Source organism: Phyllostomus discolor, chromosome 11 (assembly GCF_004126475.2).
Source record: "Phyllostomus discolor isolate MPI-MPIP mPhyDis1 chromosome 11, mPhyDis1.pri.v3, whole genome shotgun sequence".
In the NCBI taxonomy this organism is placed as follows: domain Eukaryota; kingdom Metazoa; phylum Chordata; class Mammalia; order Chiroptera; family Phyllostomidae; genus Phyllostomus; species Phyllostomus discolor.
This window is the reverse complement of record NC_040913.2, coordinates 16,080,278-16,102,566: the sequence shown is the minus strand read 5'-3', so window position 1 is coordinate 16,102,566 and position 22,289 is coordinate 16,080,278.

Below are 22,289 nucleotides of genomic sequence, written 5' to 3'. Positions count from 1 at the left end.
TCTTAAAAAATCATTGTCATTATCTTTTCTAACTGTTCCTACTCACAGCTCAGTATTCTAGGCTCAAAGTCTTTTTCTTGAAATACAAACTTTATAGTCTTCCAGATTGAGGGCGTATATATTGTAAATTGTCTCACCTTTTTAAATCCAAAATTTCAATTACCTTTTCGACCATGGAAATTCCTCTGAAATTCTCAGAATTTCAACTTTGTATTGAAGACTATATTTATCATTGTGATGTAGTTTTTAAAAAAGGAGTTTTAGAAAAGTTATAAAATCCTTGTGAAGGAGGTTGTTTAATTTCACTGTCTTAATAACCATTTATGCAGTCATGCATGAATGTATGTTCCTCTCTTTGGAGGATAGCACTGTAATAAACTTGGGAAGCACAATGTGTGGTTAAAAGATGGGTAGCCTAATGTCCAAGCCACATAATGACTCACAGTATCTGACTCAATGGCTAAGATCATTGTTCTTTCTCTTCACATATGTGTATCTACTTAGATGCAAATAAATATATATATCAATATATCTTGAGTATATATGGTGCGTATCCATGTATTTAAAATCCTGTTTTATATACACACACAAAGACAGAAGATACTAATACATGGTTAGCATTCTCTGTGGCTAAAATTAATTGTGATAAGGCCCACTCTACACTGTCCATTATTTTAGTTATTGAAGCTTTAAAAAATATTTTACCTAACATACATTTTGTTTTACATTGTCAAAAACTCATTAAATATATTTAAGGTAGATATTAAATTCAAACTAATCTATAGTTTAACTTTTATTTTTAAATTTTTTAAATACTTCAAAGATATTAAGAGAGTACATTTTAAATGTTGTATAGTTTAAATTTTATTTAAAAAGTAAAATGTAAAAACCATGAGTAATAGTGACAAAAGTTTATATTGATTGATGATGTCAGATTCTAACACAGGGATACTTCTAAATTTTCAGGGAATGTGCCACTTTAACTTCTGGTTATTTGGTGACTAATTGTCACAATAAATTGGTCTGGCATCAGAATCACCTCTGGGTGAAGGACGAACTAAAGTGACTTAATCAGAGTGACAGGACAGTGTGGCTCTTTGTGGGTTTCAGCTCCCTGGTTAGCAGATAATCATTTCTCTCCCATCCTAAAAATAGATACTGTTCTAATGTCAAAACCCAGCAATTTGCTTGGATTTCCTATTGCCTTATCAGAACGTATTTCACCAATTTAATCATTTTGCTTGTGGGCTGGGTTGTACTTCTAGCTGTGCAGTTAAAAAATGAATTTTATACACACGATAGCATGAGTAACATTAGAAAGTGATATTTTGGTAAGAGGAATCTGCATTAGTACTGTCAACTTCTTTTTGTCTCAAAATTCACAAATATGCTTATAATCCATGCTATTGTGTACTTTTTTTGAAGCATATTCAATAAGGAGGTGGAACCCCATCTGATATAAGAAGAAGCAAGAGGAGTTAAACTCAGGGGAATGTGAAAATGAATATGGGCCCCAAACTGACCTTCTGACAAAATAATAATAATAAAATGATTTACACATAGTAGTAATGGTAATACCTAGCAAAAATAATCTCTTCTTTGGCCTGAGAAAATAATTTGAGAGTTTCAAGTTGTTGGACTACTATACCAGTGAGTTAAACATCATTTTGTCTGGAAATGGTGAATCCAGGAGAGGTGAATCCAGGATATTTACATTAATCCAGGAAATTAATGTAAATATTAAATGTCATAATGATATCTATTATTGTTGTTGATTTATAAACTTTAAGAAATATAATAATCATTTGGGATATTATTCAATTACCCCATCACACACAAATGTGAACTGAAACGCAGAGACGTAAAATCACACAGCTTACTCGGAAAATAAGCAACAACAAAGCACAGACTATTTTATTCATACTCGCAATGTACTGTACCTGGCTGAGTGATTGTGCAGCCCTCACCTCATCAGGTCAGAACATCTCTATAACTTTTTATTCTTCCTATGTGTCCCATGAGCCCTTGGAAGTGCTTGATCTGAGACTATATTTAAAAGATAAAACATAAAGCTTTTATTTCAACTCATTCTTAATGGTAATAAATTATAAGCTCCATTTCAGAAATCATAATACATTCATAATATTACAATTTGAAAATATAAACAAAATAGACAAACCTTTAGTCTATCAAGAAAAAAATTAGGGAGGGCTCAAATAAATAAAAACATAGTAAAAATATAAACATTACAACTGCTACCATACAAATAGAATCATAAGAAACTGTAAACAATTATATGCCAACAAATTGTACAACCTAGAAGAAATAGATAAAATTTTAGAAACATATAACCTATCTATTGAATCATGAAGAAGCAGAAAATATTAATGCACTGATTACTAGAAATAAGATTAAACCAGTAATCAAAAACTCCCAATAAACAAAAGACCAGGACAAAATGGCTTAGCTGGTGATTTTCACCAAGTATATAAAGAAGAATTAATTTCAATTCTTCTTAAACTGGTCCAAAAATTTGGAAAGGGAACACTTCTAAACTTGTTTTGCAGGGCCAGAATTACCCTTACGCCAAAACCAGGCCAGGACACCACAGAACAGAAAATCGCAGGCCAATATCCTTGAAGAATATTGGAGAATTTGGGGCAAGATATCTGAGTGTTTACTTCAAAGTAAACTAGGCCTGGCGTGTAGTTATCACAACCATCATATGAAACTGGTTCTAATGATTTTGATCAAGAAAAACATATCTGAAACCATACTTGACATGGAAGGTGGTTGTATTCATGCTTGAACCGTGACACCACCTATATCAAAAAGTGCTTGTGATATTTTAACCAACTAAAATGTGTTAATATAAAACATGAGAAGCTGGTGATGAGTTGACTAGTACTCCTATTTATAAAACATGGTTTTTGATATTAAAGGGCCAAAATTAAATGTTTACTAAAATATTTGTTATGAAAAATATGGATGCCAATACCCTCAATAAAACATTAGCAAAACAAATTGCATGGTGCATGAAAAGACCTCACCCCATGATATTTATTGCAGAGACACAAGATACAATGCCCACAAATCAACCTCTGTGCTATACCACATTAACAACATGAAGGATAAAAATATTATGCAGCAAGAGATGAATACAAATAAGCTGACGAAATTTAATATCCGTTTATCATAAAAACTGTCAACAACCTGGGTACCGAAGGGAGACACCCAAACGTAGGGAAGTCCATAGATGGCAAAGCCACAGCTAACCTCATGCTCTATGGTAAAATGCTGAAATCTTTCCTTCTGAGATAAGGAGAAAAATACAACCTCCATTTTGGAAATGATACCATAGTGATAACATTAGAATTGAGAAATAGAAGCAAAATAGAAATACTTTGGATACTTTGTCTACAAGGATGGCCGCGTTCATCACTTTTGTTCAACAGAGCACTGAACCTTCAACAGAGGACTGCACTTCAAATACCCTGTTATCATTTTTTTGGGATATGTTTCTTTTAAGGCCATTAAAAAATGCAAGGTGTCAGGATTTGTGAAAACCTTGAAGAAGGATTAAATATAATAATATGATAGATAAAGCAATAAAGTTTTGCAAAGGATAATTTACTGAAGTTTGCATGACTCCAAAACCATTTGAAGTAACACTCAGTTATGAAATAATGGACTTTCTGGTTATTCCTATTCCGGTTAGAGGTAAATCAACATTCTTCAAAGTCTTGAGTAACCTTTCACTAAACTTTTGTTGATAATTTGTCAGAAGTTACTTAACATGTTCCTACATGTTTAGCAAACTTTTGACATATTTTGAATAGTTTTAGGGAATTTAGATAATTCTCACTTAGAGAAATTTTTTTACATCAATTTCACAAATAGAGCAAACATTTGGTACCAAAAAATAGTATCTCCTCTTTCCCTGAAAAAGCCTTTAAGCTTTTAGTTGCCATGCCATTATTGCTGTCAGAGAATGACAAAACAGGAAAACTGAAACAAACAAACCAAAAAAATTTTGGCAGACAATGAATATGGTGTTTTACATAATATAGATATCATTCCATTATAACAAAATGGTTTCTCTGCTGGGTCTCTCTATGTACATTTACCATGTGCTCAGTTATATATAAGTACCGTTACAATTGCTTGTATCCATGTGCATTTTTCTTATTACCAGAAATAGCCTTGCAGAAACAATCTCCTAAATCAAATGCACATGGCTATTTATGTATAAACCATTTGTGTGAATTCAAATAATCTTTAATGAATTCTAGTTAATTATAGTTTCTAGCTAATTGAGGTTTTATAGTAATAGTTATTTTTCTTCTGCAAATGTTGTTGCCTCAATCACTTCAAGGTTCTATGATTTAAGAGTTTCCGTACAAATATGCTGCCTGGGAATAAAAGAGAACCATAGTGTTACATATTTTTACATGACTATATTTCAACTTCATTTGAAATGGCTTACAAAAAGTACACATTATGGCAAAAATAAATAAAAATAAAACTTCTTATGTTAATAAATGAGGGTAAAAGGAAAATAAATGTGTAAAATAAACAGCAAAGACTTTTAACACATGAAATGTACATTTTGTGGATTTTCTCCATGTGGTGGATAACTTCGACATTTTCAGAAGCCTCATGTAGGAGAGATGATTCACACAAAGCTACAGGTGCGGCAAATATTTAGTAAGTGAAACTAACATGAATTAATCATTTTTAATATTTTCCCATGTATTTACGCACATATAAGATAGGTTGAGCTTTATATAGAAAAGGCAATAACAAGCCTTAAAAAACAACATTTTAAAGATAAGAATGAATTGTTATTGAAACTGGGCAGTGTGGTGTCTAGCCACCTGTGACTGGGTTTACACATAACACAAAGATTTGTGTGGAGAGGTATAGGTTTTTAACAGGGTGTCCAGTGTGGGGGTTTGGGAGCATTCCTACTCTGCACCCTTCTCTTCCTCAAGACACAGAGCTTCCCTTGTTACTAAAAAGATCCCAAAGAAAAGCCATGCTGGGAAGTTCCGCATTATTGCTTATCTGTCTTTCTGTAGCTTAAATCAGCCACACAAATAGGACTCCATCCTCTCTGGTATGCTCTTGCAGGGTTCAGAGTCGCCATCAGCTCATCATCTCAAAGCAGTTCTCTCTCCTCTCTCTCTCTCTCTCCTCTCCTTCTCCCTCCTCCCCTCCCTTTTTGGGAGTGTGCTGCAAGATCACTCCAGAGCCTTATGCAAAGGAACATCATGCACCAGGAACTTCGCCACTCGTCCTCCATGTGCTGCTCTCAGTCTCTGTGCACCTCTTTCAGGGAGAAACAGAGGAAGATGTGCAGGACCCACATGCCCTGTTGCACTGGGTCATAGTGTTCCAAAGGCTAGAGCCTGGTGAGGCCCCCGCCCTGCCTCTAGGGAAGTTGGCTTCCAAACGTGCCAGGCCCAAACAACAAGTGGTCTGACCATATGCCTCTCCTCACCTTCTGGGGCAAAAGCAAGTACACATGAAGACAAAAGGCCAAAGGGCCAAGAGACCAAGAGCCGAGAGAGTGAGCTTCTGCCTGCCTTCTATTTAAAAGTTCTCTCCAAGAACCCCATGCACTCAGGAAGCCAGCAGGAGTGTCCAGCTCTTCAAATGATGATGGCCAATATTGTGCATGTTTGCTTTTGTCCCTCTCCAGCTTTAGAATGTCATCCTAATTTTTTGCCCTGGCTGGTGTGCCTCAGTGCATTTAGCACTGTCCTGCAACTCAAAAGGCTGCTGGTTGGATTCCCAGTCAGAGCACAAGCCTTGAGTTGCAGGCCAGATCCCCAGTAGGGGGTGCACAGGTGCAACCACTCATTGACGTTTCCCTCCCTTTCTCCCTCCTTCCTCTCTGTATAAAAATAAATAAAATAAAATCCTTTTTAAAAAAGAAAGAAAACATAAATTTAGTCTCTTTTTGCAACACACGTTTTCTTAACAATTAGAAATAAGTATTTGGACATTAAAGTCAGAACTGAATTTGTTTGTCCTATGAAGAAAAAACCAGGCAGGATTAAATGATGATCATAAGGAGAAAATTATCCACCTTAGGAATATAAATGCATCCTCAATGCATAATTTTGGACATCTATTATAGCTCAGTCTCTACATTTTAACCAGACAGACCTCTTTGCACAAGAGATATTGCTACTTTTATTTGTCTTCAAACCAGCTGGCCAGATTTGAGCACTTTTGTCTGTTAATTTATTTATAATTTTAGAATGTCGAAAACCAAAGACAAGTAATTCATTAATTGCTTGGCTTTTAGCAAAATATGACTTTGCCAGACATCAGGAGAGCTAAATTTTGCTAATAATGCTTCTGAGAGAGAATTCTGATATCCATCATAAATGTAAGATTAGCTTTTTCCATCTGTTGAGATATTCTTTATTACAGGGAAATATCTTTCTACAAATCTCTTCTTATTTTATGCAGATGAAATCTACCACTTTTTCTTCAAGTTATCTTTGATAATATTACAGGCATTTCAAGTGTTAACCTTAAAAAAATAATGTAGTTAACCAACAGACAATATAGATGATGGAACTATTTTCACTAAATGGTTTACAGAAACTCTTCAACATTTACTTAAGGAATAACATAGTTCATATATAATAAATATCTCAAAAAATAAGTTATGTGTAAAATGTATAATAGCCTTATTTTAAAATAGTATGATGTATTTGATATAAATATAAGATTATTTAAAGTATTTACATGTTAGCTTAACAAAACTGTTCTATGAAACATAATATAACTAATTCTCTCTGGAATCAAAGGCTGTTTAAACATCTTACAGGTAAATTATTTGAGGTATTGAATTGAAACAGTTGTGGAAATCTGACTTTGAGGCTATTACTTTTACATAATTTATTTGTATTATTTTTGTTTTAGTATGTCATATAATTATATAAACATTTGATATATCAATACATTAACTGTATCAAATCAGAGAATATTACAAATAGTACAAAAAGAGAACTAATGTTAGTTCTTATGTATATGTCAAGTATTCAGATTAATAAGTAGAACATATTCAGCACTCCAATGGCCCTTCTGTGCCTCCTTACATCTCTCAACTCCTAAGAGAAATCTGTTTTTCTTATAGCATGAGTTAGTTTTTCCCAATTTCCGCTGCCTACACAGATATGTTGGAAAAAAATATTACTAATAGAAATGCCCAAGATTTTACTGTCTGTATTTTCTTCTAGCATTCTTATGGTTTCAGGTCTTTAATTATTTAATTTAAGCCTTTAATCTATTTTGAGTTTGTCTTTGGGATAAGTGACAGCTTATTGTTTTCATTTAATCGTTTGGTTTTACCAACACCACTTACTGAAGAGAATGTCTTTATCCCATTGTATTTCCTGGCCTCCTCTAATGTAGACTAGTTGACCATATGGATGAGGACTTATTTCTGGGTTCTTTATTATATTCCATTGAGCTACATATCAGTTTTTATCTCAGAACTATATTTTTTTGATTATTATAGTTTTGTAGTATAGTTTGATATATGGAGCTTCATTCATCTCATTTTGTTCTCAAGATTTCTTCATTTTGAGTGTATTTTCTTGTTCCATATAAATTTTAGGATTAATTTTTCTAATTCTCAAAAGAATGTCATTCTTACCGTAATAGGGATTGCATTGAATCTGTATGTCACTTTAGGTAGTAAGGACATTTGCATAATATTAATCCTGAACTTGTATATAAAATGTTATAATTGTATGTCTTGGTTGTGTGCTTGGGTATAGATTACAAATGGTACATTTTATTTTACAGTGACATGAATAAACACATATTTTAACTGTATTATACAATGACTTTCTTCTGCTAACATTGCAATTTTATCCAGGTTTCTAGCATTGTTCTTAATCTAACAAATGATGCATATGTCTCTTGTTTGCTCAACATTAAACATGAAAGTGAAGACTTTCTTTTTACCTATTTTGTCAGACAAAACTGACACTGAAAGTATTTTAGCTTAGAGACATTGATACAAGCTTAATAATTCCAAAAATATAATGTTAAGAGACCTTTGCAAAACATTCCGTTATCACACAGTTAAATAGGAAATTTATTGTCTTCTATATTTGAAGAAAAGCATTTTTCTTTAAAATAATAATGGAACACTTTAATGCACTTTAGTTTCCTCTGTAATTTGTGTTTTGTGTTAGTTTATCTTCAAAATTAAATAATGATATAGAAAAATATAGCAAGTACAAAAATTAGTTTTCTTCAACTTTAGTCAAGGTTGAAATGTGAACTCAATGTGTAAATGAGTAAGTTTAGCAATAGAAAATATGATATTATTTCTTTATAGTAATAGCAAAAATAAAACATTCTTGTTCCATATGCCATAAAGCTAATATGAGGGACACAAAGAGTAAGAAAATAAAAATAAGTGTAACTAGCAACTATACTAAATTTCATAATAAGGATCAGATATCTTTGTGAAAAATGCTTTTCAGTTCCTTGTGTGTAACTCGAAGTCTCTAAAAATATAATCTTCTTCCATTCTCTTTAAACCTTGTAAAAAGTACAATGCAGAAGAATTGCAAAATTTATTTCACATTAGCATGCTGGTATACCTGGAAGCATAATTTTCTTTAGCGAAACCATAAATAATAAGGTCTGACTCAAGAGCACCTATGTATGGATAAAAAAGAAAAAGTAACTTTCTGTTCTATAAAGTTCAAAAATATGTGAGACATTATTTTTATAGTCCTTGTAAATAGTGTTCAGGATCTGTTAGATAAAACTGAATAATCCTTCAGCATCCATTTCCTCCCACTAATTCTATGATTTCAGTGTCAAAACCCTTGGGGAATAGCCACTATCTATAATGGCCATTTGACTTATTGTAAATAGGATCTTGTCTGATATAACACAAATCCCCTCACTTGAGCTAAATACTGGGCAGGGAGAAAAATGCGACTCACATTCAAATTCCCTCCATTCTTTCTCACTCTCATTTTCACTTTTCTCCTCACTCCTCAATATCACAAGACTAGAAAAGGGCTCACTCTCACTCCACCAACAAGTCTAACATGGGAAACGTGTAGGTGATGACTGTCTCTGCACCCTATGAGAAATCATTCTTATATAATTTCTCTAGGTTTCTTATTAACATGCTCATTGGCACGGTGATAGAAAATCAGAAAATCCTCTTGTAACAACTCGATTAGCATGATATTCTACCCACAATGCAATTTTCCATATTACAAGATGAATATTCACTCTTTATTCTATGTATACCCCTCTTTAATACATCTTAATCTTCACATTTTAAAGATAATTTATCTTAACCTCCTCTCACAAAGTGAAAATTTTAGGCAGATTTGGCCAAACGTATAACAAATTTATCATAAATAATCTTCAGACAACAAGTGGTCTGAGCATATGCCTCTCCTCACCTTCTGGGGCAAAAGTAAGTACACATGAAGACAAAAGGCCAAATGGCCAAGAGACCAAGAGACAAGAGAGTGAGCTTATGCCTGCCTTCTATTTAAAAGTTCTCTCCAAGAACCGCATGCATAAATTAACAGACGAAATTTTCTTATTGAGCAAAACAGACAATTTTCTTATTCTATCAGTAAGAAAATATAACTTTTGAACATTTGCAGGAAGTAAACAAGAAAATGAATATAACTTACAAATAAAATGCTGTATTTATCTTATAGTACATGTTTAAAGAAAAGAATATAATTTCCTTATTTCCATAATAATTCCAAATTTTGCATAATTTCACAAAATACTTTCTATAATTAATGAGCATTTTCTTAACATGTAAAATGAATATAATTTGCTAATATAAAATATTTGCAACATATATTTTAGTACATGAAAGGAATATAAATTCCAGAATTTTACGTTACTGTTCTTCACTGCATGGTTTTAAGAAATCCACATTCCAGTAGAATCCATTTTTTAAAAAAACAAGAGTCAATACTATACTATCCACTTTAGTTTGCAGTCTTGCCAAGAAATTTTGTCATTGCTGACATTGAGAAACTTAAATGACATTGAAGGAGTTTTTAGAACTACTGCTTTTCAAATTAATCATTTTTGAAAGGAGCAAATTATATTCTGGTTGATCCACTTTCCACAGAAACAAATGTTCAGTGTTACTAGTGTTACAGAACAACGGGGGGGGGGGGGCGGCTGGGCAATGTACTATTGCCAAAAGGAACCCCCCAGGTTTGTTATGTGTGCCACCAGAGGAAAGATGTCTTTCAATGCCTGAGATTTGTGAAAAGAAAAGGAAATGTTTATTTAATGCTGTACGAAATTAAAGTAGTGACCTAATGTCTTCATCAAAATCCCGAAGTCCCTTAAAACACCCACAAACACACACAGTCCTTCCTTCACCCCTTTGCCCAGTCTGAGGTACCGTATCTCGGGAAAGGAAATAGAAGTCCACGGCTCAGGCAGCCCCCAGTTCTTCCCAGTAATCTGTCTCAGTTGGTAGGCCTCCCTCCATTCCCAGCACCATCAGCTGCGTTGCCAGGATCTCTGCTAAAGCTGGGTGGTGGTTCCTCCTTCTTAAGCTGCAGCGGTCCCTGATCTGTCTAAGCCACGTGGCTCTCCTTTCTATTGCCACAGCTGAGTGGTCCTCTCTGCACAATGGCCGTGGGAGCCCCCACTCTGTCAAAACTGCGTGGTTCTGCCCCCAGTGGCAGCCACATCTTGGTTTAAATCCCCATGCCAATCTCCCTCTGCAACCCCATTTCCAACTCCTCTCACAAGTGGCTACACTTGCCAGCACTCCCATATGCTTCCAGCTTTACTGGGATGCCATAGTGAGTCTAGGCAGGCGTGGCCCCATGTCATGGAGCCAGTCACCTCCAAGCTCCAACACAGGAGCTGTAACTCGGGGTCCTACCCCCTAGTTACATCTTGGTGGGGAAGTTACTTCCATTCCCCTGGCTCAGAGCATGGCCACAGCTATTTAACATATCTATGTAACCAGTTAAAGTTTACATAGATATGTTAAATGACCATGCCAGAGGTTAGCTGCAAAGCTGTTGCTATGAAAACCAGCTCTCAATGGCCCTGCTGCATGTGTCCCTTCCCCCAACCCACACCTATGGGGGCAGGTGAGGACATCCTAATATTTCCTGAACACCTTGAGTTCTGTACCCCATTTCAAATCCCTATTTGAGGCCCCCCTCTTGGCTGCACCCCATTACAATAGCAGTAGCAATTATCACCAGTAGTAGAAGATACAAATATTTAAAATATTTATACATGTTCTACATTTTAAGCCTTCCTGAGTAAACTAAAGTTTTCTATAATGTACAATGAATATTAATATTGATAATCCTTAAAATTAACATTCTGTATATTTATTTTGTTTAAAGTGACATTTAAAAATAAAAATATTCAGAACAAGGCCCTTAAAAATATTATATACATAATATATGTAATATGTATCAGTATAATATGTTTCTACTAAGGCCAAGCATGTGATCAAATTTTGAAGACAAAGTTATTCTTGTTATGATAGCAAAAATAATAGTTCATTTGATATCCACGGGATCAAACAAAAAGTAAAAAAATTAAGTGATATGACTTTTAAAAATATTTGAAGTAGTCAACTCTAAGTAAATTCTCCCAACAAAAGTCACCATGAGGTTATGGATACTGTTAATTTATATTATTTGAATACATGGTAGAAATTAAGACACAATCAATATTTGAAGATTACCAATTCAATAATAATAACCCACTGGATAAATATATTATGTCTATAGGTGCATGTTAATATGTTTGATTAGTTAATATTTGTAATAAAGAATACTTAAAATTATAATATTAAACATGATAGAAAATTGTCTAAAAACATATATGTAAATTCTATTATAAAAATTAATTATCACCCTGCCACTGTAGCTCAGTGTATTGAGGGTTGTCCTGAGAACCAAAGGGTCACCAGTTTGATTCCCTGTCAGGGCACATGCCTGGATTGTAAGCCAGGTCCCCAGTAGGGGACACCAACCACACACTGGTGTTTCTCTCCCTCTCTTTCTCCCTCCCTTCTCTTCTCTCTAAAAATAAATAAATAAAATCTTTAAAAAAAAAGAGAAATATCTGGCCCTCTCTGGTGTAGCTCAGTGGATTAAGCGCAGGCCTGCAAACAAAAGGGTTGATAGTTCGATTCCCAGTCAGGGCACATGCCTGGATTGCAGGCCATGTCCCCAGTAGGGGGTGTGTGAGAAGCAACCACACATTGCTGTTTCTCTCCCTCTTTTTCTCCCTCCCTTCCTCTCTTTCTAAAAATAAGTAAATAAAATTATTTTTTTAAAAAAGAAATATCCAAGTGTAGTTATTCTACAAAAGCTGTCAAGCATTTTAGATAGAAATTGGGATATTTTATATGACTAAGAATATGTATTCAGGTATTTAGTATTTAGACTAAGATTCTGCTTATATTTAGGAAAATAAGATGCATATATTTATATCTATATCCACATCTACAAATCTGCATCTATTCACAAATACACACACATATGTACTTACATGTACTTTTACAAATACATCTTACATTTTCAGTTGTCTTTCTTTTAAATTGCCTGAGTCAAAATTATTATTACAACACAGAAACAAAGCATACCTCCAAACTGACAGATATTTCTGGAAACATGGACAATCTGGTTATTCAGAAACTAGAGTATATACAACATTTTCATAAATTGATCTAGTTGATAAAATGGTTCTTCCTTTGAGCTCAGTAATTTACCTTCTCGTACCAATATGATGTAAGTAAAGAAACAATATTTTGGTGGTTGTTGTTGACCAGTAACTTCTGGACTTTTGTCTCTTTTTCTTAACCACAAAAAAACTATGTTTTCTATTAATGGCACAAAATAAGTTAAAAATGAAGAATGGAATTGCTTTATAGTTTTCTGTCAATGATGCAGATATTACTTCTTATTTTATGTTTTTATTTAAGAAAATCTTCAGGAGGATTATTAATCCCTTTGAAATTATTAAAGTATATATGCTTTGGAGCAATAGTTCTAAATTACATTTGTTAATAAACTTCTTATACAAAATTATATTTGATATATAATCATCTATACTTGTTGAAATTCAGTCACCTGTTGTGATCAGTGATGATGTCTTTTAAAATACAGATAGCATTTGCTCCAGTCATTTAATCAAATTAGAGATAATTTGTATTTTATGGATGAATACATGTGGAGCAAAAGTGGGTTACAATTGTTTGTACTGAAAATAGTACAATAATTAATAACAACACAACACTAAGCTGCGTTTTGTGTGCTCTGTAAACACACAATTATAATCTCTCTTGATAGGTGAGATAATTGATGCAAATAAAACCACCTAAAATACAAATAATTGACATACTTAAATGTAATGAAGAAATTAACAGTAACTTCTGTGTGTGCTTTTTTAGTATCCTGTGATACCAGATAGAATTGGGACCTTGAAATTGCCTTGTTGCATTTTTTTTAAATAGGTCTTGCAGGTTTTTAAGTGAGGAAGCATGTTCATATCCCTGGAAGAATAAGATCCTGTACTTAAAAGTGAAATTTATAACTTGTTTCCAGAGTAGGAACTATGAAAGATGGGATGGATGCTTTTGTGATTTTGCAGACAAAAAGTTGTTTTTTTAAACACCACATTGAAATGTTGGCTGCTTTAAAATATTTGAGGAAGTTTGTGAGAAAAAGCAAGTTGAGTTTGCTTATTCACATGGGGTGTAGAAGAAAGACTTAGGACTAGCATGCGGAGATAAAAGAAGAAACATTTGTCTTACAAGTGATGGAGAATTTCCAATAATTAGAAGTAAGCAGAAACCTTATGCTCATTATTCCTGAGACTATAATTTTTCTGTCACATGTGACAGTTTGTACCAGAGATTTGAAGAAGTCCTGCTCATTTGATTCTGTTAATAGCATCAGAAACATGAAGGCAGCTGGCCCAAATAGGGAACTCAGGTGTGTGGTGCACCTTGAACACTATGCAGATTTATTCGGGCACTGTGATGCTCTGGCTTAAGAAAACTGACTGATTACAGCAATAAAGTTGCCAAATTTAACATTCCGTCTAGACAGGGAGATGTTTCCTTGCATTCTCTTTGAAGGCAAATTAATATATCCATAATTATGCTGAAGTGGAAGCACAAAACAATACTTTGAGGATAAGTACACTAATTGGGGCTATTATTATTATTATTAGGCTTGAAATATAATTTTTCTTTGACACCTGACTACACAAAGAAGAATACAGCGAAGAGAACCATATATGTGTGTGTGTGTGTATGTAAAGATTATTTATTTATTTATTTATTTATTGAGAGAGGGCAAGGGAGGGAGCAAGGCAAGGAGAGAAACACCAATGTGTGGTTGCCCCCTACTGGGGGGTACCTGGCCTGCAATCCAGGCATGTGCCCCCACTGGGGATCGAAACCAGCAACCCTCTGATTCCCAGGCCGACACTCAATCTACTGAGCCACACCAGCCAGGGCTATGACCACTTATGTATTTTTGAATTAACATCTCTGATAACTCCACTTCACATTTGATTTGAGGAATGTCCTAGAAATCATAGTCAAGATTCTTTCAGGTCAGAAAGGAAACTTTCATTTGGAGATTCTAACTGGGGAAACAGATAGATTCTCTTTTAGCTGAGGTGATTGTGTCAAATTAAGTACTTTATTTTATGAGAGAAGCAGATGGAATGGTGACTGCAGAAGACACACTTAGCCAGCCAGATCAGCTGAAGCAGCGTAACAGATGTCTCAGCCAACTTGTCCTCAGATCACATATGTCAATGGGTATCTTCATAATTTTAGCTGTTGGGCTCACCACTGCTACTGGCAAATTAAACCAAATGCTTTCACTCGCTCAGTGTATTCATTTCGAACCAACATAACAATTGGCAGAGATAACAGGGTTAGGTTCCACAGGGCTCCATTATAAAGTATCATTAAATGAAAATAATTAAACACTTTCAGTGTCATGCTACTCTCTTCCTTGACTGTTGGTATATTAGAAACCGAGGGCGAGGGTAATTGTGATCATATTTCAAATGAAGTGGCTTATTTGGAGCCATGAACTAATTCAATTTAAAAAGTTTATTTCAAATATATGTTTTCTTTGTACAAGCCAGTTTGTCATCTTGCACTGTGATTTCATAAAAGGGAGGTAACAAATATCTTGAATCCCAAAGACTACTATACCATTCTATGTACTTGGTTTCTTTCTTCCTGCCTACAGGTCTAAAACATGTATCTTAAAGTGTGAGTTGTAATAATGCCAATATAATTAAAATCATTTACAACCCTGATATCTATAAAAATAGCCAATGTTTTTCAAATTATTATAGCAAGCAGGAAAATAAATGAGAGACTATAATTGAAAAACAAGTGAGTGTATGCATATATATTCATAAACACATATATGCACAGCATGTATGTATAATATTCACACTACATTCTTGTAACTGGCGCTTCATCAAATTTAAGTGTTCATTAAGTGATGATATTGATGTCAGTGACCTTCACCATTATTGTTACTTCATTACAGTTTTAGATAAGAAACTGAATTTAATACTTGTCTAGTGAACAAGCAGGTGAGAAAAAGTAAAGAGGAAAAATTTAATTAAGCTTATTAAGAAAAAACAGCTAATTACAGTCATATGCTGCATAACGGCATTTAGGTTAACAACGAACCTCATAGAAGACATTGGTTCTGGAAGGTTACAATGGAGCTCAATTCCCTATAAGAAATGGAAAGATAGAATTGGAAGGACTTTTTTTTTTCCCCTCTGATGGGAGCAGTCTCTGTGGGGCTTGGAAATAATAGATCTTTCACTCACAACACCTCGATTTTTTTTTTTTACAGATTTTATTTATTTATTTTCAGAGAGGGAATGGAGGGAAAAGAAGAGAGAGAGAAACATCAATGTGCGGTTGCTGGGGATCATGGCCTGCAACCCAGGCATGTACCCTGACTGGGAATCGAACCTGCGACACTTTGGTTAGCAGCCCGCGCTCAATCCACTGAGCTATGCCAGCCAGGGCAACACCTCGGTTTTGAGAGCACAGATTGTGTTCCAACCAGTCAGCCATTCACCTGTCTCAGCACAGAGGAGTGGGCCCCCCACCATTGTGATATATGTTCAGAGGGTGCTATTGCCCCCACAGATCTAGCTTGGTGGTCTACAAAGAACAGTGTGTAAATTATTTGTAAATTCATTTTAGTGTAAGCTTTCTCTGGTAATGTGGAGCCAGCTTGTCCCTGTACTTTGGAAATGTTTTTCTGGTTGTAATTATGTAAAGCCCTGATAAGTTTTATTTCTTCCATCAGTCCAATGCCAAAAAGAGCCCTTTGGACCATGTAGGGTCAATGGAATCAAAAACAAATTATCAAAGGTCAAATATTGAGTCAGTTCTACACCATCTCCCTGTCACATACCCTCTTTTTTAAGAACATCACAAAGTTCCTTAATCTGACTACTGCTCCAACATGCAGTAGCCAAAACACATCACCACGACAGCTCCTATATTTCTTCATCTCTCCATCTTGATTTTTATTCTATTGATTTTTAGGCCACTGTTTACTCCCTCATGGCAGTCACTGCTATGGTAATCAAGCCTCACCTGGCCAGTTTCTCCTCGATATTTCCAATCAGCAGCCCACACCCCTATTCATGGAGCAGCACTGACAGCTCTGAGGTTCTGTTTCTGGCCCAGTCAGGAATCAAGGGGACGGCTGATGGGACAGTGCTCGCTAACACTGCAGTACAGTAATGTCCCAGGTCTTTATATGCGCTCACAACTCACTCACTGACTCACCCAGAGCAAGCAACTGCCACTCCTGCATGCTTTATTTGTGGTAAATGTCTTAAATAAGTGTATATTTTTTATTTTTGTACTGTATTTTAATGCATATTTGTCTATGCTTAGATATATTTAAGTACACAAATACTTACCACGGTATTAGAATTGCCTACAGTACTCAGTATGTAACATACTGTACAAGTTTGGGGTCCAGGAGAAATGGGGCATATCGTATAGCCTAAGGGTTCAGTAGGCTAGACCTTCTCAGCTTGTGTAAGTGCAATCTATGGTGACCACAAATGACAAACTTACCTAAAGACGCATTTTGCAGAATGGATCCCTATGCTCAAGTGATGCATGACTCGAATCATAATGCTCAGACAAAAATATAGTTCTCGTGATGCTGATCTCTGTTTCTCCCTGTGCTGCACCATTTTAAGTGCATCCTACAGATTATTTATGAATTGCATCATAGATTTCCTCTACTTGTACTAGACATATTTTGTGACCTTGAATTTCCTCAATCACGGGCCTCAGGGTCAGATGTGCATGTGTGCTAGATTTACATCTGTGACAGGCACTGCTCTGTGCTTCCTTCATTTCCATGATCTCGGTCTTCGGGTATTATTCCACCAGTATTTTTCAGGATGATATTCAGCCCAAACATAAAAAGTCTGACATTTATTCCAGGTTGCTTTTTTTTTTTTTTCTCCTCTTTGTTTACCCTTTTGTAGGGACAAGAGTATAACATCAGAAAAAGACCAAGGAGAATGGGAGAGCTGTGCAATAGGAGAAAAAGAAAGATGAGGACAATGATGAGGTTGATAAGAGCAATATGATCTTATTCCCTGGACAGACATCTGCGTGGGCAATGGCTTGATGATTTATCTCCGTGCCTGCATTAGAAGTATAAGCAACAACTATTACTATCACCTCCAAAAATAGGGAGAGACAGCAGGACTGAGACAGGGGTCAAGAGTAAGCAGCCCACATTGTCATCTTTATGTTCCAGAAGATGCTGTCAGTATTTGCTGGATTTGAGCTAACCTACTCATATTTACTGAAAAGAACCACTTGCTATCTGAAGACATAAGAGCGAGCGAGTTTCAGCCAGGGGCCTGAGAAGAAGTAGATGAATGAGTGTAAAAGGACACGAAGAAGAGTGCAGGGAACTAAGTACAGCAACCCTAGTGAGGGGTTGCCTAAAGAACAAATGGTCTCCTCGTGGGGGATCAGCACTTGAGCACCAACCACACCTAGTGCATTAATGATCTGTCACTCTTGGCCTGAGAAAAGCAACACAGCAAAAAAAAAAAATAATAATTACATGACACGTTAGGTAAAGGACCACATATTATTTTGCTGTTTACATTCAGAAAACTGTGTTTTGAAGAAGAAGTGAAAAAGAAGTAATTTGGAACTAGACAATAGCACTGTGGTTCCCAATGCCGGCATTCAAGATTCCAGGAGAAGTCTTTATAGAGAATGAAAGAAGGATGTAACATTCCCGGTGGAAACTGAACATTAGTCGGGACTGAGTGTGACACAAAAAGCATGGTTAGCAAGATACAGAATTTGCTCAAGGTACCAGAATTGGACAGGGAGATTCAGCCTGACACATGTAGAAACAACGATAAAAGAAAAATAAATTTTCTAGATAATAATTCACTTACATGAAACTGATGAAACAAAACAGAGATGTGAACACCTAATTCGAAGTTAATTAAGCATCAGGAAAATGGTCTTATAGTGTCACACTTCCTCATAGAGACATTCAAGTGACCTTCATCTGTAAAAGCCTACCTAATGATTCATTTAATTTAAAGATCTTGGGAAATACCATTAAGTAAAAAAAAAATAGACAAAAAACCAAAAACAAAACTGAGGAACTGTCATAGTCCAGAGGACACATGATGACTAAATGCAATGTGGTATATGAGATTGAATATTTGAAACAAAAACAAAAGACATTAATGGAAAATCTGGTTGAAATCTGAGTAAAGTCTGGAGAGCCCTGCAATGATATGAGAAGATCAGCTTATTGAAAATAAAGGACTGCCAGTAACAACTCACCTGTGTAAAATAAGTACTTCTTCTTCAGGAAAAAACACTAAAGCAGTATGAGACTAGAAACAAAGTAGTATGCCCATTTTCAAGGAAACTTGAAGTCACAACTATTCATCACCCTCTTGATTATATAAAAAAAAGACTTTTAGGCAGTTGGGTTTAGGTAGAATCTGGGAGGAAGAAAGACAAAATAGAGGGAAATAAAAAGAAGGAAAAAAGAAAGGAACAAATAAAAGGGGATGAAAAGTAAATAGGCAGGAAAAGAGGAAGGGGAAGAGAGAGTGGGGGAGGAAAGAAGGAGAGAATAAAGGCAGGCAGGCAGAAACAAAATTTCAACAGTGGCACTGGTGCTCTGAGGGACCGGCCCCTCCCTCACCCGAGGCAAACCTGTCAAAATGCCACCCATATAGCATGGCTCCTGCCACCTCGTGGTGGAATCTTGTCTCTTAATCATCTCCCAAACTCATTGAACACCTGAGTTACATTGCTCATAACACATTTGTTCTCCTTAAGGTGCTCTCATTTCCTTCAGATCAATGACAAGGCCTGTATGCTTAGCTACTGTGTGGTGATGACAGAATGTGTGCAAATGTGGAAGTGTCTCCTAATGGTGCTAATCCAGAGATGACAAAATGCTGGGTAGAAAGGAATTTATTGGCAAGGGAGCTTTCTTTTATGTGTTTGGACTTAACATCAGTGTACAGTGTCTCAAACTGATCCCAAGTTTATTCTATGGCCCTTGGGCATTGAATAATCATTGAACATGATTATTTAGAGTCAATGAGGCAGCGACATTAAAACTGCTTTGGCAAAGTATTAAGGAAGAATCATGAAAGATCATAAAAGCTGCAATTTTAAAATGGATTTATTTTGAGATCAGAGATTCCACTATATCTGTTTCCTGGAGGCCACAGAAGACCATAATTTTATCAAGGTAATGAGAAATGTACTGGTGAAGTTGGCACCTGCTTCTCTATAAAGTTTAAGCTCTGTGTCCTATGTAGACAGAGGTACTATTACAGTACTATTCTCCCTGGTCTCAGTGGTTATACAACCCACAAAGGTGGATATTTGGTGGTGTTGCTTAAATACAGAGGAACAGTCAAAATTGTAATGGGAAATAAGGTCCAAAAGAAAACCAAGTTATCTTTAACTTCAGATATTTGTGCAAATTACTAGTGGATCATGATGTTCCTTAAAGAAGGATAGATGCGGAGCTAAACATAGCGAAAGATTATTATATGAATAGTATAACAAGATAGAGGAAAAAACCAAAAAGTCAAAGAAAATGTTGACGACAGACATCTAATGCAAAAAATTATTAATCTAAGCCAGTTTACAAGTACAAAGCTTACAAATTAAAGTGAATAATGTGTAGATACATATTTATAGTTGTAATATTTTATTGAGGGAATGACCTACTTATCACTATGATTTTTGGTAGTATTGTCTCTTGATATCTATCTTATCTAATATTAATGGAACCACTCCAGGTTTTTTAATTTACTGTATGCACAGATACATTTTTCCATTTGAAACCATCTGTCTTTTTAGTTATCTCTTTAAGTAGCATTAAACTAGATCTTGTTCTTGTATCAATTTTTAAAATTGTTATTGAATTGGGATAATAACACTTAACATGAGATATGTCCTTTAACAGAGTTTTAACTGTCCAATCCAGTATTGCTGACATAGGTGTGATGTGGGACAGCAGATCTTAGTCTTACCAACAGTACATGAGAGTCCCCTTTATTCCACATCCTACAAAATATTAGATATCATTAATCACTCTTAATTTAGTCCTTTTAATAAGTTCATGGTGATCCCTCACTGTTGTTTTAACTGAATATCCCTTAGAATTCATGATGAGCATTTTTTCTTCAGATTTTTTTATGCTCTATATTTTTGGTAAAACATCTGCTCATATCGTGTGCCTACTCTCATGAATTTTGGCTATTTCTTTTTCTTTAACAAACAGGACAGTTAAACAACAAATATGTATGTTGCAATTTTATTTATTCTCACTCATTCTTGAATACATGAGTAACTTCTTTGTTTCATGGAATAAGCTGTTTTCAATACTGAAAGAATATTTTCTATTTTTAAAATTTTTGTGCCTTGCACAGCATAATAGACAGATCCACCATCCACTTTTAAGATTAATCTACATTATTAACATATTCTCCATCTGTTTCTTAGGTCCAGACATAGCTCACAGAAAGAAGGCTACTAATTTGTTACCAGTTAGGACTATTGAGCGTTGCTCTGTAGTGTTAACAAAGACACAGAGGCAAAGGCACAGTCCAATGAAGGAGCTCATTGTCAAGTAAGGAAGACAGACACGGAAATGATTCCAGCAGTGATGGGGAGAGTGAGGTTGGAGGGACAGCAGCTGTCAGAGGGTCAGAGGAAGGAACCATTATCCTGCCTTGGCCTATATTATTTTAAATTTCTTAATATTATTTAGATTGACTATGACAAAGCAAGCATGAAACATGAGGTCTCTCCCAACCATCTGTGTGAGCCTATGCATCTTGTTTATTGAAACATTATAGTCATTCATTAGTTTATTGCCCTACTTCTCCCCTAACTCCAGCCCCTGGCAGCGCCAGGCCACTCTCTGAGTCTATATTCTCAGGCATAATTGCAATATGTAGTCCATCAGTAATTAATATAGTTATAATTTGTATAGATTTATGTCTACTGGTTCATAATTTATTTTCTGTTTTTCTTCCATCTGTTGTTTGTTCCACTGTTTTCCTTTCCAGTTTCCTCTGAGTGATTTAAACATTTTCAGAAATCCACTTTATTACCTGTTGGACTTTTTCTATACCTATTCAAGTTAGTTTAAATTTTTGCTTCAGATATTCCAATATGCTTAGTTAAGTTCTACAGTGCACTTAGAATGGCTACTTTCTCACTTGAATATAGACAGTGTGTAATCACGTGGGTCTATTTGATAACTCTCTGACTTTCTCTCTGCTAAAGTAGTCATATGCATTTGTCAAATACCACAACACAGTGTTACAATATATGCTCACAAACTCATACTTTAAAGACATTAGGAGAGGAAGCCAATTTTATATTTTCCTGGATATTTATTAGTAGGAAAATGTTCTCACATTTCTAGGTCTTGTGAGCAGTGCAAGAGACTGCCTTTTTTCGAGACTATCCTTTCAAGCTTTTTTGCTTAGAGAAAAGCCTTGGGTGGTTAATCTGAATATATATTCTCTAAATTTTAATTGAAGGAAAGATTACATTTGAGATATGAAAATGTTGATATTCTCTGGATTGTTTATTATCAAATAGTTATTTTGTTGATTAAAGCATTTGTAAATACTAATTGATTCAAATATAGGCA